We start from the raw sequence: 14,707 nt of genomic DNA, 5'->3' as shown, positions 1-14,707 counted from the left end.
TTTAGTCAGTCAACTATTGGGAAAACAAATCAAATAAAAGGGTCGGATGCAAGGCTATATGCAGTAAAGTTGGCAAAATTTATACAAAACCTGCATCAAGTGAACAAAATACAGAATGATGTTTTGAACTTAAGCAATGCCTTGTTGGAAATAATCAACATCTGCTACAGTGGTCATGATGCTAGAAATCAGAGGTTTGTTCTGAGACTGCATAATCAATGCTTTGTTTTTGCTCTAGCATGTCTAAAGGTGATAGAATCCCCCCAAAAAATGACTGCAAAGAAGTTCTATGGAAGTCATTTCCATAGTTTGGTCAACCCCAAGGGTGACTGGGGTATAGAAGTATGGTCACCATTGGTCTTCCTCCGACCGGCAGTAAAACCCGTGCTAAAGTGGGGCGTCCGTTTGGCTGTGCGGGATGTACAAATTTGCAGCCACGTCCGGTCAGAATGGGGACGTTAAATCCGATGCCTCGTGTAAAGAGAGTGCCACGCTCTTTGCACGTTAAGAACCCTTGCAACAACTCTTTGAGGGGTCCGTAGGTGACCTGTTACAAGGCTAAATTTCTGTCCCTATCCAATATACCCTCATTTCCCGTGGCAGTCTAAATTTCTCCGACCTTAATCCCTTAATCTATTACAGATCCTACCTATTGTATTTATTGTGAACTTGTTCTCGTCCTGAATATGCATGAAATATTTGCCACTGGACGTTAAGCAACCAACAATCAATCAATCAATCATAGTTTGGTCATACATGCACCTGAAACATACAGATTGCTTTGCCTTAGATCTGTTGTTCCTGAAGAAGAAGAGAGAACATTTGTTGATATTAGATCAATTTCAAAAAATACAAGCAATCGCCAACCAGAATATGTAGTTGACAATGCTGTTTTGTGGTTTAATGCTCAACAAGAAAGCCATAGTGTAATTGAGTCTATACAGAAACAAGAGTCTGTCATCAGCCAGCAAGCAAAGTTTCTTGACAAGAAAAACAATACCACAATAACAATTACTGACATCATTAAAAACCCTTATCAGTTTCAATGCCATCTTCAGAGAATACCATATTTCCTCCTATGTGGCAAAGGCGTGTGGTGGTCTCTATCAGCCAGCTCTGTGATCTTCCACGATACTGTAGATCAGGAACTTGACAGCAATAGTCCACCATTACATAATCTCAGGTCTACAACATTGGCAGAAGAACAAAGTTACTTGTTGGAATGTTGGGATGAAGTTCTAAAAAGAGTGGAAAAAAGTACAATTAAAATTCCTGTTCATAAAATCAAGTGTTATAGAAATGATCAACTTGTAAAGACTCTCTTCACTGACATATTTGAGGATGAAAGTTCTGATGAAGAAAACACTGGTAGGTGTTTATTTTTTAACATCAAATTTCCAGTAAAATTATTTTCAAGTTCATTAATTAATTCATTTAAAATTCATCATGAAACGTATGTAGACACCTATATATATACACATGTCTAACAATGATTAAAAAAAAGGTGAAATATACTGTTTTATGATATAATATGTCTCTCGTTCATATTATCCATTGAGCAGGCAATCATTTGCAATTTTGTGTGTCCAGATGCCTTTATCACTCATGTAAAAGACTATATCAGTATAAAACATAGTAAACATACAATAAAGTGTGCATTTTTATATATTTTCTCGTATGCAACTGTTTCATAATGATATTGTTTTTTTTTTTTCTTCTTATATGCTATCTGTTTCAATACAAGTTTTTAATCTCTCTCTCGTATGCCATCTGTTTCATTACAATATCGTTAATTTTTTTTATCTTATCCTTGTTTGCTGAGATTTCCATTGATTTTTTCATTTGCTGCTACACTTTTATTTGATTAACATAAACTTTGAACATTTTATACAATCCACATAACAGTCATAATTTTTTTGCATCTAAAACTACAAGTTATCATTATTGTGTGAACATGTGCAATAAGTACTTTATAACATTTTTGGCAGTGTCACAGTGTGTGTAAAGATTTTTTTGAATTATTCTTACAGAAATTATTCATCCCGTTGCATCTGCAGTAGTCAACAATGAAGAGGCAAATATCAACACAGTTAGGAATCATGGTAAGTTTCTTGCTGCTGTACACATTTCAACTTCTAAATCTTCAAAAATGTAAGAAAGAATATAAAAGCATGTGAACATCATAATAAATAAAAAGAAAATATAAGTTGGGTTGCTGTCACATTGATCTTTGATTATCAATGGCAAATTATAGCTTTGCATATTGTATTAAATTTTACGTTTGCTGAACTGTTCGTTGCCATATATGTCTTTTGGCTAAGTTACTGTCATGACTGTCTCAATATCTTTTATTCATATTAAAACAAATAATTAATAATTCACTACTTTTAAGTGTTTTTTATGTGTTGGTATTGGATGCATTGGATAGTTTAAGTGCTTTTTTAAGTGCTGGTCACAAATTAGATTGATTGATTGTTGGTTGCTTAGCGTCCAGTGGCAAATAGTTCATGCATATTCAGGACGATTGTCACAAATTAGAAATATTGATCATTTTCTTAATAAACTATATGTATATCCATTAAATTATTTGGAATAGACACATGATTTATCACCAATCTTTCAAATTATTACACCAATGTCCATAAATTAAGGTAATGCACCCTTACATGTTGATATTTTTTGTTAACAGTAAATTATGAAACCAGTGAAGAATCTGATGAAAGTAATGATGGTGTGAATACAAATACAACTTCTAAACTGGAAAACTTGGGTACTTATTTTTTTATTACTTACACATACATTAATTTATCATCAATCCATTTCATTATCTATAAATGAGGAATGTTCCTGAAAATACATTTTTTAAGGCCACTTACAATAAAAAAATAATTTTACTTATAATTTCAAATCATCTTCCCACATAACATTCAAGATGAAAAGGTTCAAGCTTTTAAGAATAATATCTACACAAATATGAAAAACACAGTCTCATTGTACTTACCAGTATATGATGGTCCGTTATTTTGATTTACAGAAATGCTACCTATTGCAACACCCATCATTGACGATGGCAAAGACAGTGAACCCATACTGACAGAAGATCCAGATCTTGAACTACCACAAGTCTGCCAATCTGCCAATCCTAGTATGTTTCTTGATGGAATATTCAGTAAAATAAAAAGAAAAAAGAAAAATAAATAAATGAAAATAAAAGAAAGGAAATGTAGTTCAAGATTAAAACATAAGCAGATTATTTTGTAATTTGGAACATTCTTGAAAAGTACGCTATCAGTTGTTTTATAGATTAGGTGTCATCTTGTCGTGTCTTCTTTTTTCATCATGCGAGTTTGATTTTTAATAAGCCTTTTTACAAAATAGTGTGAAACCTTGAAAGGATTATTTTTTTCTAGTGACCATGGTGACAAAATGTATGTTGTCTGTAAACACTTTTTATTTTTTATTGTTGGTTTTCTTCAGCAATTTGTTTTGCTATCAAATATTTTCCTGTTGGTGCCAAAAATTAACTCACTAATTTCATCTGTATTAATTCTTATTTTACAGCTCCAATAGTTGACTATGTGGTGTTTCTGCAGTAGCTAAAGTCAATATATATCCAAACCCTGAAAATGATGAAACTAAAAAATTGTACAAGTCTTACATGAAAGGTAACAAAATTATGTCATACTTAAATATCACTCATGAAATCAGGTCAATATCTAAACAGCTAGTAATTATAAAAAAAAAGATGTGGTATGATTGCCAATGAGACAACTCTCCACAAGAGACCAAAATTACACAGAAATTAACAACTATAGGTCACCATACGGCCTTCAACAATGAGCAAAGCCCATACCGCATAGTCAGCTATAAAAGACCCCGAAATGACAATGTAAAACAAAACAAACGAAAAAACTAAAAGTCTAATTTATGTACAAAAAATGAACGAAAAATAATTATGTAAAACACAAACAAACGACAACCACTGAATTACAGGCTCCTGACTTGGGACAGACACATACATACAGAATGTGGCGGGGTTAAACATGTTAGGGGAATCCAACCCCTCCCCTTACCTGGGACAGTGGTGTAACAGTACAACATAAGAACTATAATAAAATGCTCTGCTGCACGCAGCTTGATATAACAGCAGAGGTCGAACCCTGAACAGTTGGGGCAAGTATGGACACAACATTCAATCTTGATACAGCACTGAATTTGGATTGTGATTAAATATTTGACACAGCATAGGTTTCTGACACCGAATGAATGTGGTCTAAGAACTTAATTTTTTTTAATTTACCTATTCAAACCACATCATTATTATTTGCTTTTATATATAAATCAGAAATAACCAATTTAAAATGGAAAATTTTAAATAAAAAAAAGCCCCCCCCCCCCCCAAAAAAAAAAAAATATTATTTTTTTTTAACTCCCTTATGATTCATCACCCCCAAACTCAATCCCAGCCTTCCCTTTGTGGTATGGTACCTTGCAGTACAATTTCAGAGAGATCCATACACTTGAACACAAGTTATTGTCTGGAAACAAGAAAAATGCTTGTTTTTTGGCCCCAAATTTCTAAACGTTTAGGGCAATTACCCCCAAACTCAAACCCAGCTTTCCCTTTGTGATATGGAACCTTGTAGTACAATTTCTGAAAGATCCATACACTTACACTTACACACAAGTTATTGTCCTGAAACTAGAAAAATGCTTGTTTTTTGCCCCTTTTTTGGCCCCTAATACCTAAAATTTTGAGGCAATTACTCCCAAAATCAATCCCAGCATTCCCTTTGTGATATGGAACCTTGTGGTACAATGTCAGAGAGATCCATACACTAACACACAAGTTATGTCTGGAAGTTACCAAAATGCTTATTTTTGGCCCCCAATTCCTTAACTGCTGGTACCGTAACCCCCAAAATCAATCCCAACCTTCCTTTTGTGGTATTGAACTTTATGGTAAAATTTCATAGAGATCCATTCACTTAAACTAAAGTTAGAGTGTGAAAACCAATTTTGCGGTCGTATAAAAATCAGTTGAAAAAGGCTTAACTCATCAGATGAATACAAATACTACAAATAATGTAATGTCTCTATGGAAAAACCTTATTCCAGAAAAAAAAAAATCAGAAAGTTTTATTTTTAACTAAAATGTTTTATGCTATATATGTATTACAGATTTTTATAAAATAAAATAATTTTCATTTTTCAGTTCTCAGATGGTCTCAAAAAGAACTACATACATGTACTTATTATCCGATTGAAGTGAATGCAATAGTTAATAATTGCAAAAGCAGTACCAGTAAGTACATCTATTATTTCATACTACAATATTTTAATTAACATTTAACCATAAATGGCTTATTTTTAAAGCAGCACAGTAAACAATATTGTCATTTGGTATTTAGTTCAACTTCATTGTTCTCTCATTGGGACAAAAACCAATTATCGTCATTTACATATTAACATATTATTAATAGTATAAAGAAAGGGAACATGTGTACTAAGTTTCAAGTTCGGACGCATAGACCAGAAAACATAATGCTCATAAATGGGACATAAAAAGAGCCATCACCAACATTCAATAATCAAACTTTCCTTCCTACTCTCCAATATACATTTTAATGGAATAACCATAAAGTTAAAAAACAAAAAACTGCTTTCTTATACAATCAAAGATTGCTAAAGCTGCATGTGGACAATGTATAACCCCCCAAAAAAAATATTTATATAATAAACTACTTGTATACTCATTTGCAGAATCCATGGAACTCTTAGAAGGAAACACACAGATTAGCCACGATATTGTCAAAGACTGTACAAAGCTACCAACTGATCTTCAATCTAATCGCCAAGGTTGGTGGATTCTAAAAAAAGTCAACAACACAAAACTATAGATTGATTGATTGATTGTTGGTTGCTTAACGTCCAGTGGCAAATATTTCATGCATATTCAGGACGAGAACAAGTTCACAATAAATACAATAGGTAGGTTCTGTAATAGATTAAGGTCGGAGAAATTTAGACTGCCACGGGAAATGAGGGTATATTGGATAGGGACAGAAATTTAGCCTTGCAACAGGTCACCGACGGACCCCTCAAAGAGTTGTTGCAAGGGTTCTTAACGTGCAAAGAGCGTGGCACTCTCTTTACACGAGGCATCGGATTTAACGTCCCCATTCTGACCGGACGTGGCTGCAAATTTGTACATCCCGCACAGCCAAACGGACGCCCCACTTTAGCACGGGTTTTACTGCCGGTCGGAGGAAGACCAATGGTGACCATACTTCTATTCCCCAGTCATCCTTGGGGGTCAAAACTATAGAAAAAAAAAAGTTTAAAAAGAAACTATCTCAATTTGTACAATATCTTTAAATAATTGCTAAATTATAAATTGATCACATGCAATGAAATATTTCAATATTTAAGTTCAGGTTATCTCAGATGCAGCTATTATTCAACCATTCTTTTACAAAACAATCACATAGATAAAGACCCAAAATGAACATGTGTTACAAAAAATGTCTTTTTTACAGGACCTACACAAGTTCTATCCAACACTAGACCAGTTAGCAATTATGCTGTAAAGAACTGGACAAAACTTCAAATTACAAAACCATCTGAATGCAAAGGTTTGTTTAGACAGTATAACTAATTATTTTTTTTTCCTCTTGACATTACATCTACCTTTACACATTAATTCTTTATTTAATAACAAATAATTCTTATATGATTTGCATATCTAAAAATACTTGAATTGGATTGGTCAATTAGATTTTTTCCTTCGGACTTTTATTCAGTTTGTGAGTTAATAGCCCCGGTTTACACATCAATAACCTCTAGAAAAAATGTGTTTTAATCCTATAATGATTAGAAGAAAACACGTATTATCAATTGCCCCTAAATAAACTATAGAATGTACCATTTCAAAAACAAACTCAGTGTGGCATTCTAGTATGAAGTATGGATTCATATTCATATTACTTAATAGGGTTCTTGTCTAAATATGAAATATTAGTCACTGTACATGTATATTTAAATTAAACTCCACTATCACAATTTGATCAGAACATTTTGACATGGGCAAATTACTTGTCAGAATGGTACAAGAAAGCCTGCAATGAATAATTTAAAAAAGTATAGGAACTAAGTCACATTAACATGACAAAAGTGTGTTAAAACAAACATTTCAATAAATTTTATTAAAAACAGGTCAAGCAAGAGGAGCTGTCAAGAGAAAATTGAATTTTGGCAAAGAAAGGGATGATGAAGGTAAGAGTATACATTTATTTCAGTAATCATAATCTTTGAGTCAGCTTATACATAAGCATATAAGACCTAGGCCTCTGTTGCACATTCTTAATAAATTATCATATTTATCAAATTATTTTAAAGGTTACCCTTTTCTATATTTTTTCTTCAACTTGTCAGGCCTTTGGGTATTGAACATGTTGAATGGTCTGCAAAATACACCTCTGTTGAGAACAGGATATGATCTATAAAATAAATTAGTGAGATTCTGTAAGATGCAAAACAATTCTACTTTATTGTATCGATAACTTAAAAAAAATAATTATATGGTTGACTGTCATATTATTAGGTGCAATACTGTATATGTCATTCAATCAATTAGTTAAAAATCTGTTTACATTTTATGCTTAAAAGGACCACACATCATATATTAAATTATTCATATTCATTATAATGTTCATTTCAGAAAAGGAAAATCACAGATGGAAAATGGTTACTTCTGATACAGCAATATCTGCAATTGAGGGGAAATCAACTAGACAAAAAGAAAGAAGCAATAGTATGTAACTTAAACTGCTTTAAACTGTAATGTAAATACTTGTTAGCAATTAAAAAGAATTACCTTTGGTCAGCATTTTTGTAATTGTCAAGTCTTATAAACTTTGCATGTACCATTGTGCAATAGAAAGCTTGAATGACAGTGTTATACTTAGCTTGTCATATATGCCAAACAAAATTTTCTGCACTTCATAAAAGATTTCTTTATCTCATTTTTCTGCTGATCAGCTGAAAAGTCTAGTTCAACCTGTCCAGTTACTAAATAGTGTTACAACTTCAATTATACGCAACACAAATGTAGTAATTAGAAAGGTCTATTTTATTGAAAAATGCTGAAAAAAAATTCAATTAATAAGAAATTCTATGGAAAAATATATATTCTGTAAATAAAATCCAGACCCTTTTGCAAGAAGACAGTATTAATACATGTAATAAGTATTGAGATGAAGAAATCCTTTATTTTTTCCAATTTATATGTTTATTGAGTATTTAAAAATGTTTTAAGTCTTGACCAGTCCCTACCATTGGTGTTTTACAGAAAAATTGTTGGGCCACCCAAGTATCCTTTAACTTCTATCTATTAATTTGCAAACAAATGAAGATGACAAGCAAGTTGTTGGTATTTCCTACAAATTTTGGCACAATTAAATCTTTTCATGCTATTTGAAGAGGTTTTTTTTCACTGGAGAGCATCGTGAAATTTGTAAGCCACGACATCAGGAATTCCCTGTCTTCCTTTGCCTGCTTTTACGTGTTTTTTCTTTGTTTCATCATTGTCATTTTCATTCTTTTTGTCTTAATTACCCAGTCAAGAAGTTTTTTATCAGTTATTTACCCATCTCAATGAACATGTTGCAACGTTCACTCAATCATGAAAAATTAAAATTTCACTTCCGTTTGATGGCAGATAAAAACTAATCAACAAGCCCCGACTCAGATTTAATAATTCTTTTTTTATTTAGTTTATCAATATTTTTCAATGTTTTTTTAATACTTGTTGTCATTAACCTTGATGTTTGACTTAAATCATGTAAATATCCATTTTATATTGTCAATTTTTGCATTTACACATATTCATAAGTTGTAAATGTTTTTGATTTAACTGAATTCTGTCAAGTGCATTTTTTAAATTGGCCATGGGCAAACTAGTTTAAAAAAATTACTTGTCTGGTTGTTGAAATGCGTGAGTCAATGAGCATAGTATTTAAAGACCGCTGCTCCCTATTCTGCATAAATTTGAATGCCTTTCCCAACACATTTTTCCAGACATTTTGTTAAGGCATTGAAGTAAAGAAATCTTCCCCATATCTAGTGATATACTTACATCCTATCCTATTGAATTCTGTCATCATCCAGGAAACCAGTTTATATATTTATCTTCACTTGTGCAAATCATAACTGATGTTGATTTTATTTTCCCTTTCAGATAAAACGCTAAACAAATTGACCATGATGACAGAGATGGAAAAATTGGAACTGCTTTTTAGAGAGACTGAGGAAATGAGACAGCTGAAAGCAGATTATGACAGAATTCAGAGATGTCCTGGTGTGTCTTCATTTCAGGCAGCACTAGATTGCAGTCATGCCAAAATTCAGACAAAAGTGGTCCAGAAACAGTCGCATCTTCAAGCCTTGCTGTTGAAATCACCTGCAAACAAAAGACTGCTTTTTGAAAAGACTCTGGCTGAACTGTTACTCACGTCATGGAACTGCTATTACGAGGGCTCAGGAAAGAGAATTTAGAAAACTTGTTATTTTAATATTGTAAATACATCATTTTTCTTTATCAATTTTGTATACTTTTTATATAAAAAAATATAAAAAAAAAACATTCATCCAGTTTTATACAAAGATGAATATACATCATGTACATACAGTCAAATCTTGTTAAGTCTAAGTAACAATGAGTAAACATTTGTAAAAGGGAAAGGTCAAAACATTTTGATTCATCTTAAGTCAGGAGTTACTTTTGTCATTCCTTGTTCCTATATCTTAACTTAATTGTTAACCTTGGTATGTTGAGACGGAAAAAGTATTAGTTATTGACTTATTCCCATTCATCAGCATCTATGGTGTATATATAACAAATATTTAATTTAAAAAACCAGTATCGTGTTTACAAAAGATAAAGATCATGATGGTATAAAATACTGGAGTACTTGTCAAACAAAATAAATATATTTTGAATTTTTTCCAGTGTTTATATATCTGTTGTGTGCAGTCTTTTTTCTTACATAGTTTTATTGTAATTCAAATTATTATGGTGTCATTTATTGGTTCTTCTAGGTTTGCAAAAGTTGGGTCTATTTTTATTTTTTTTACAATTATCAGAGGTAAAATGTATTCCACAACCATTAGTTTTCCATGGTTAAACACGAAAGCTGTCAACAAACAATAAGTTTAATTTGCAATTTTTATTGTCATGATTATTATTCTAAAAAAAGGAAGACAGATAATTTTAGAATTTAAATGACCTGAATAGTGGATAACCTAATTTTTTTTTCTTTTACTTCAAACTTTGACGCATCATGTTTAATTTACATTAGGTTAAGTTTTCTTCAAGGCAATTTGAAATATACTTGAGTAATCAAGATTTAAAATCTGCAGACTTTTGACTTGTGAGAAGGAGAAGTGCATTGACAAAATTTTACCGAATAACTGACAACATACCTGAACTTATCGGAGTTTTCAACACAACAAGGTTTGACTGTTACTGCATGCAAAAAAAAAGGGGGAAAATATTTATTTTTTCTGTAAATTGGTGTAAAAAGTTAAGTGGGAGGGAGGTGGGTAATGCAGCCAAGATTTATTCTTGCCAGTCACAATCCTGGGTAAATGCAGAGTGACCATCTTTTAAAAATATGAATACAGAAATTATCAAATCAAATATTTCCCTTTATTTTCATTTACAATTAACAATTGATTGTAATTTGTTGGGTCATTTAAAACAAACACCATATATGTGTGGTTATAAATATTAGCTTATTTCCTCTATATGTAAAATAAGGAGATGTGGTATGATCAGTGCAAATGAATCAACCATCCCTAAAATTCAAATGAAGTGGCCGAAAACCACCAAAGACAACTGTACGGTCTTCAAAAAGCATATTCTGTAAAGTCGGCTATAAACGGCCCAACATGAAAAATACGTAACAATCTAATTCTGAGAAAACTGATGGAAATTTACTAAGAATTGACAAAGTCTATCTTGACACCTCACAATTGTGAACGCTATATAATTTTTAACCTAAGTGACTCGCAATTTTATATTTAAGGAATGACAGTAATATTTTTTCTGTCTATGAAGAAATAACATCAAAATGTGGTGCACACTGAATAACCCGCGTAGCGGGTTATTTTAAAATGTGCACCACATTTTTTATGTTATTTCGAATAGACAGAAAAAATATTACAGTCATTTCTAATAAATTAATTCTAAATTCCATTTTAAACCGGAGTAAACCATGAAAAAACGTTGATGACGTCACGGTCACATGACAAAATTATGTCTATAAGCTGATAAACAAAACAACATAAGCCAATCAGAAGACGCATTACATCCAAAATTAAATTATTAAACAATAAGAATGAACGTTTTAAAATTAGTCATACACAGGGGGTATACTTATATCTTATTCACAATGTCGCCATTAATATTTTGAACTTTTCTGTTATATGTTACCTGTAAAATGGCGCAAATGAAATATAACCTTGTGGCGCATTAATGAAAGATTGGATTTTGTCAAAATTGGAACAAATGCAATGCGCCCATAAGTATAATAGAATAGGTAATTTATTTCATTTAAAATACATGATCAAAGTTAAAAGAAGAATAGAAATATGCATTACTTAACAAACATGTTTCTTATAGAGGAACATGCATTAGTATCATCTACATATATATATATATATATGTTCCAATTTTAAACATGAAATAAAACAGACCCAGACATACATTACATTCTAACATGACATTCTTTAAACTATTTGAGAGAGACTCCCATCAATTGCCCATTGTAAAATTCAAATATATTCACAAGTAAGCTGCAAGGCAATGTCATGATTTATTTGGGCTGTTCCAATCCTACTCTTGCGTTGTATGCTTTTAAGGAATGATTTACCTCACATCATATGGCGTACATGACATAATTTAACGATGTCGCTGTTGTAAAACATTATCTATTATAATATTAACGAAAACCAAATTTGACAGACATGAACCAATGGCAACCACTGAACAACATGATCCTGACTTGGAAGAGGCACATAGAGTGTGTCTGCCTACTTATAGTTGAGTCTACTTCAGGTTGACAGAATTAACTGACATAATATAAAAAAGAAGATGTGGTATGATTGCCAATGAGACAACTCTCCACAAGATACCAAATGACACAGAATTTAACAATTTTAGACCACTGTACGGCCTACAACAATGAGCAAAGCCCATACCGCACAGTCAGCTAAAAAAGGCCCCGAAATGACAATGTAAAACAATTCAAATGAGAAAACTAACGGCCTAATTTATGTACAAAAAATGAACGAAAAACAAATATGTAACAAATAAACAAACGACAACCACTGAATTACAGGCTCCTGACTTGGGACAGGCACATACATACAGAATGTGGCGGGGTAAAACATGTTAGCGAGATCCCAACCCTCCCCTAACCTGGGGAGGGTTTTATCAGACTATCATCAATATTCAGAATTCACAATGATAGCGTCACATCATAAAATATGTTGGAAATGTTAATGAATAAAATATTTTAATAATTTTTTCTTGTTCCCAAATGAAACCTTAGTTCATACCACTATACATGGTATATTTTTCAGTATTAATTATTCAATGTTATAAATCAGTTCAGCAAGACAACAGTTTGAGTCAATTAGGTGGTCTAAAATTGAATAGCTCAATTATATTGAGAATGGAAATGGGGAATGTGTCAAAGAGACAACAACCCGTACATAGAGCAGACAACAGCCGAAGGCCACCAATGGGTCTTCAATGCAGCGAGAAACTCCTGCACCCGGAGGCGTCCTTCAGTTGGCCCCTAAACAAATATGTATACTAGTTCAGTGATAATGGACGTCGTACTAAACTCCAAATTATACACAGGAAACTAAAATTAAAAATGATTCAAGACTAACAAAGTCCCTTTTAAAATCTATACGAGAGTCACTTTTAAAATCGATACAAGACAGTCACCATGTATGGTTTAACACCTGAACTGCAATGTAGCTTAAATTGAATATTGCAATTATTAAGTTTGTGGTACATAATGTTTGAATTTTGACGCAATAATGTTTTTTAACGAGTGCACTTTAAAAGTTATTTACTTTATGTGCTCAAGAAACTGCTCTAGTAGATTTATTTATTAAATATAAATGTAGATCAAGAGTCATAGGTGGGTCCAGGGGGAAAATGGTTGATTATATAAGGAATCTCTGAAGCATGACTGGAGCCAGCCAGCTCTCATGAAAAGTTATGGATCCACCACTGAGACAAGCAGTTTCATTTTCAATTCTATACTGGCAAGGTCTTTACACTCAACCACAGCTACTGGCCCACTAGTCTAGGCTTGTAAAATTGCTGTCAGGACTAAAAAATCATTACTGCTATAGACATGATAGAATCTATATTTTTTTTTACAAAATTTAGCTTTGGGCCTGTAAATGTAGATTCAGGTTTATCTCAAAGAATGCTGGCATAAAATATACGACAAATAAAACTACTTCAATTCATGACCTTGTATTGCCATATGCCTTTTTATAATATGGTTAATGTTATGTTAGGCATACTTGTGGGTGTCAGAAGTATTCTGGACATAGACATGCCAATAAATTGACAGATAGGTTAAAAAAATTAAGTGTAATACAAATATTAACCCTGTCTCATCCCAGGAAATTAGGTGCGACATAAACAAATATATAGAAATCATATCTCTAAATCGTGGACAGTGTCGGTGACAATTTTTGCAACACGTGGTCGTGGACGATTTTTGCACTGCTCGTTCGCTGTTATAAAGACAATATTGGTCCCGGAGTTGAGAATAAATACAATATAAAGACTTCTTGATCTCGTGTCTTAAAATGTATGCACATACCTGACATTATATTGAGTTATGAGCGCTGACTGGATCAATAGAAAAAATAAAAGACTGTTAATTGATAACAGCAAGCACGTGGTTATATAATTTGCCTTCTCGCAGTTACTTTAAATTCAATTCTAAACATTAATTTGTACTAAATGCAGCAAGCCCCGTGTGTGTGTGTTACCTTTATCGCTTATCAAAGGATGTCATTGCTAAATTCCTCGCTAATCTCTTAAAGTTAGTTCATTAATGTAGCGAGCAGGTGCTCTTCGCCTGTCCGCCATCCAAACATCTCCTCGACAGCGATTAGAAATGAGTAACCTCCGATTGGTTGAACGGTAACAGAAGGCGTGGCTAAGTAGCAGACGATTGAGAAGCAAAAACACGTCTAGCCTAGCAATCTTGTTTACAATTTATAACATTTCATGTATTCGGTAAATAATTTTATATCATATGGATACTGTTTACCTATTCTTATATCCGTAGGTTAACTGTAATCCGCTATGCTACCAGCAGACGCGCTGAATTGTCTAGCCGCCATAGCGTGAATATATGAATATATAATGAGTTAAACTGGAGTTACGTCCCCCTTACAAAAAAAACCCGGGAGCATTGCCTCGACTACCCTGCGAATTGCTGAAAACGTGACAATATACATCCTCCCCACCTAGTCGTTCGGCCTTAGCAAAAGCAGCAATTTCGTCAAAATGGTCCATCATTTCTTTATGGAGGCAAAATGTTTCATTTTTTTTTACAGCTTACTTCAATTATACACTATAACCATATCAAAGTTAGTTACTGGC

The 14,707-nt window shown here is 32.7% G+C and overlaps 2 long non-coding RNA genes across 2 annotated transcripts; both read right to left on the bottom strand.

The window, feature by feature from the left end:
- Window positions 1-746: 746 nt before the first annotated feature.
- Window positions 747-3,880, bottom strand: LOC127736886 (uncharacterized). Its single transcript, XR_007999238.1, has 3 exons — window positions 3,002-3,880; window positions 2,029-2,141; window positions 747-1,238 (listed from the first exon to the last, which is right to left on the bottom strand). It is a non-coding gene; the product is annotated as an uncharacterized LOC127736886 (long non-coding RNA).
- A 3,535-nt stretch (window positions 3,881-7,415) lies between these two features.
- Window positions 7,416-14,194, bottom strand: LOC127736887 (uncharacterized). The gene is made up of 3 exons (XR_007999239.1): window positions 14,089-14,194; window positions 9,137-9,460; window positions 7,416-7,499 (listed from the first exon to the last, which is right to left on the bottom strand). It is a non-coding gene; the product is annotated as an uncharacterized LOC127736887 (long non-coding RNA).
- Between the last annotated feature and the right edge of the window lie 513 nt (window positions 14,195-14,707).

Source organism: Mytilus californianus, unplaced genomic scaffold, assembly GCF_021869535.1.
Source record: "Mytilus californianus isolate M0D057914Y unplaced genomic scaffold, xbMytCali1.0.p SCAF_39, whole genome shotgun sequence".
In the NCBI taxonomy this organism is placed as follows: Eukaryota; Metazoa; Mollusca; class Bivalvia; order Mytilida; family Mytilidae; genus Mytilus; species Mytilus californianus.
This window is presented reverse-complemented; position numbering and strand designations above follow the sequence as displayed.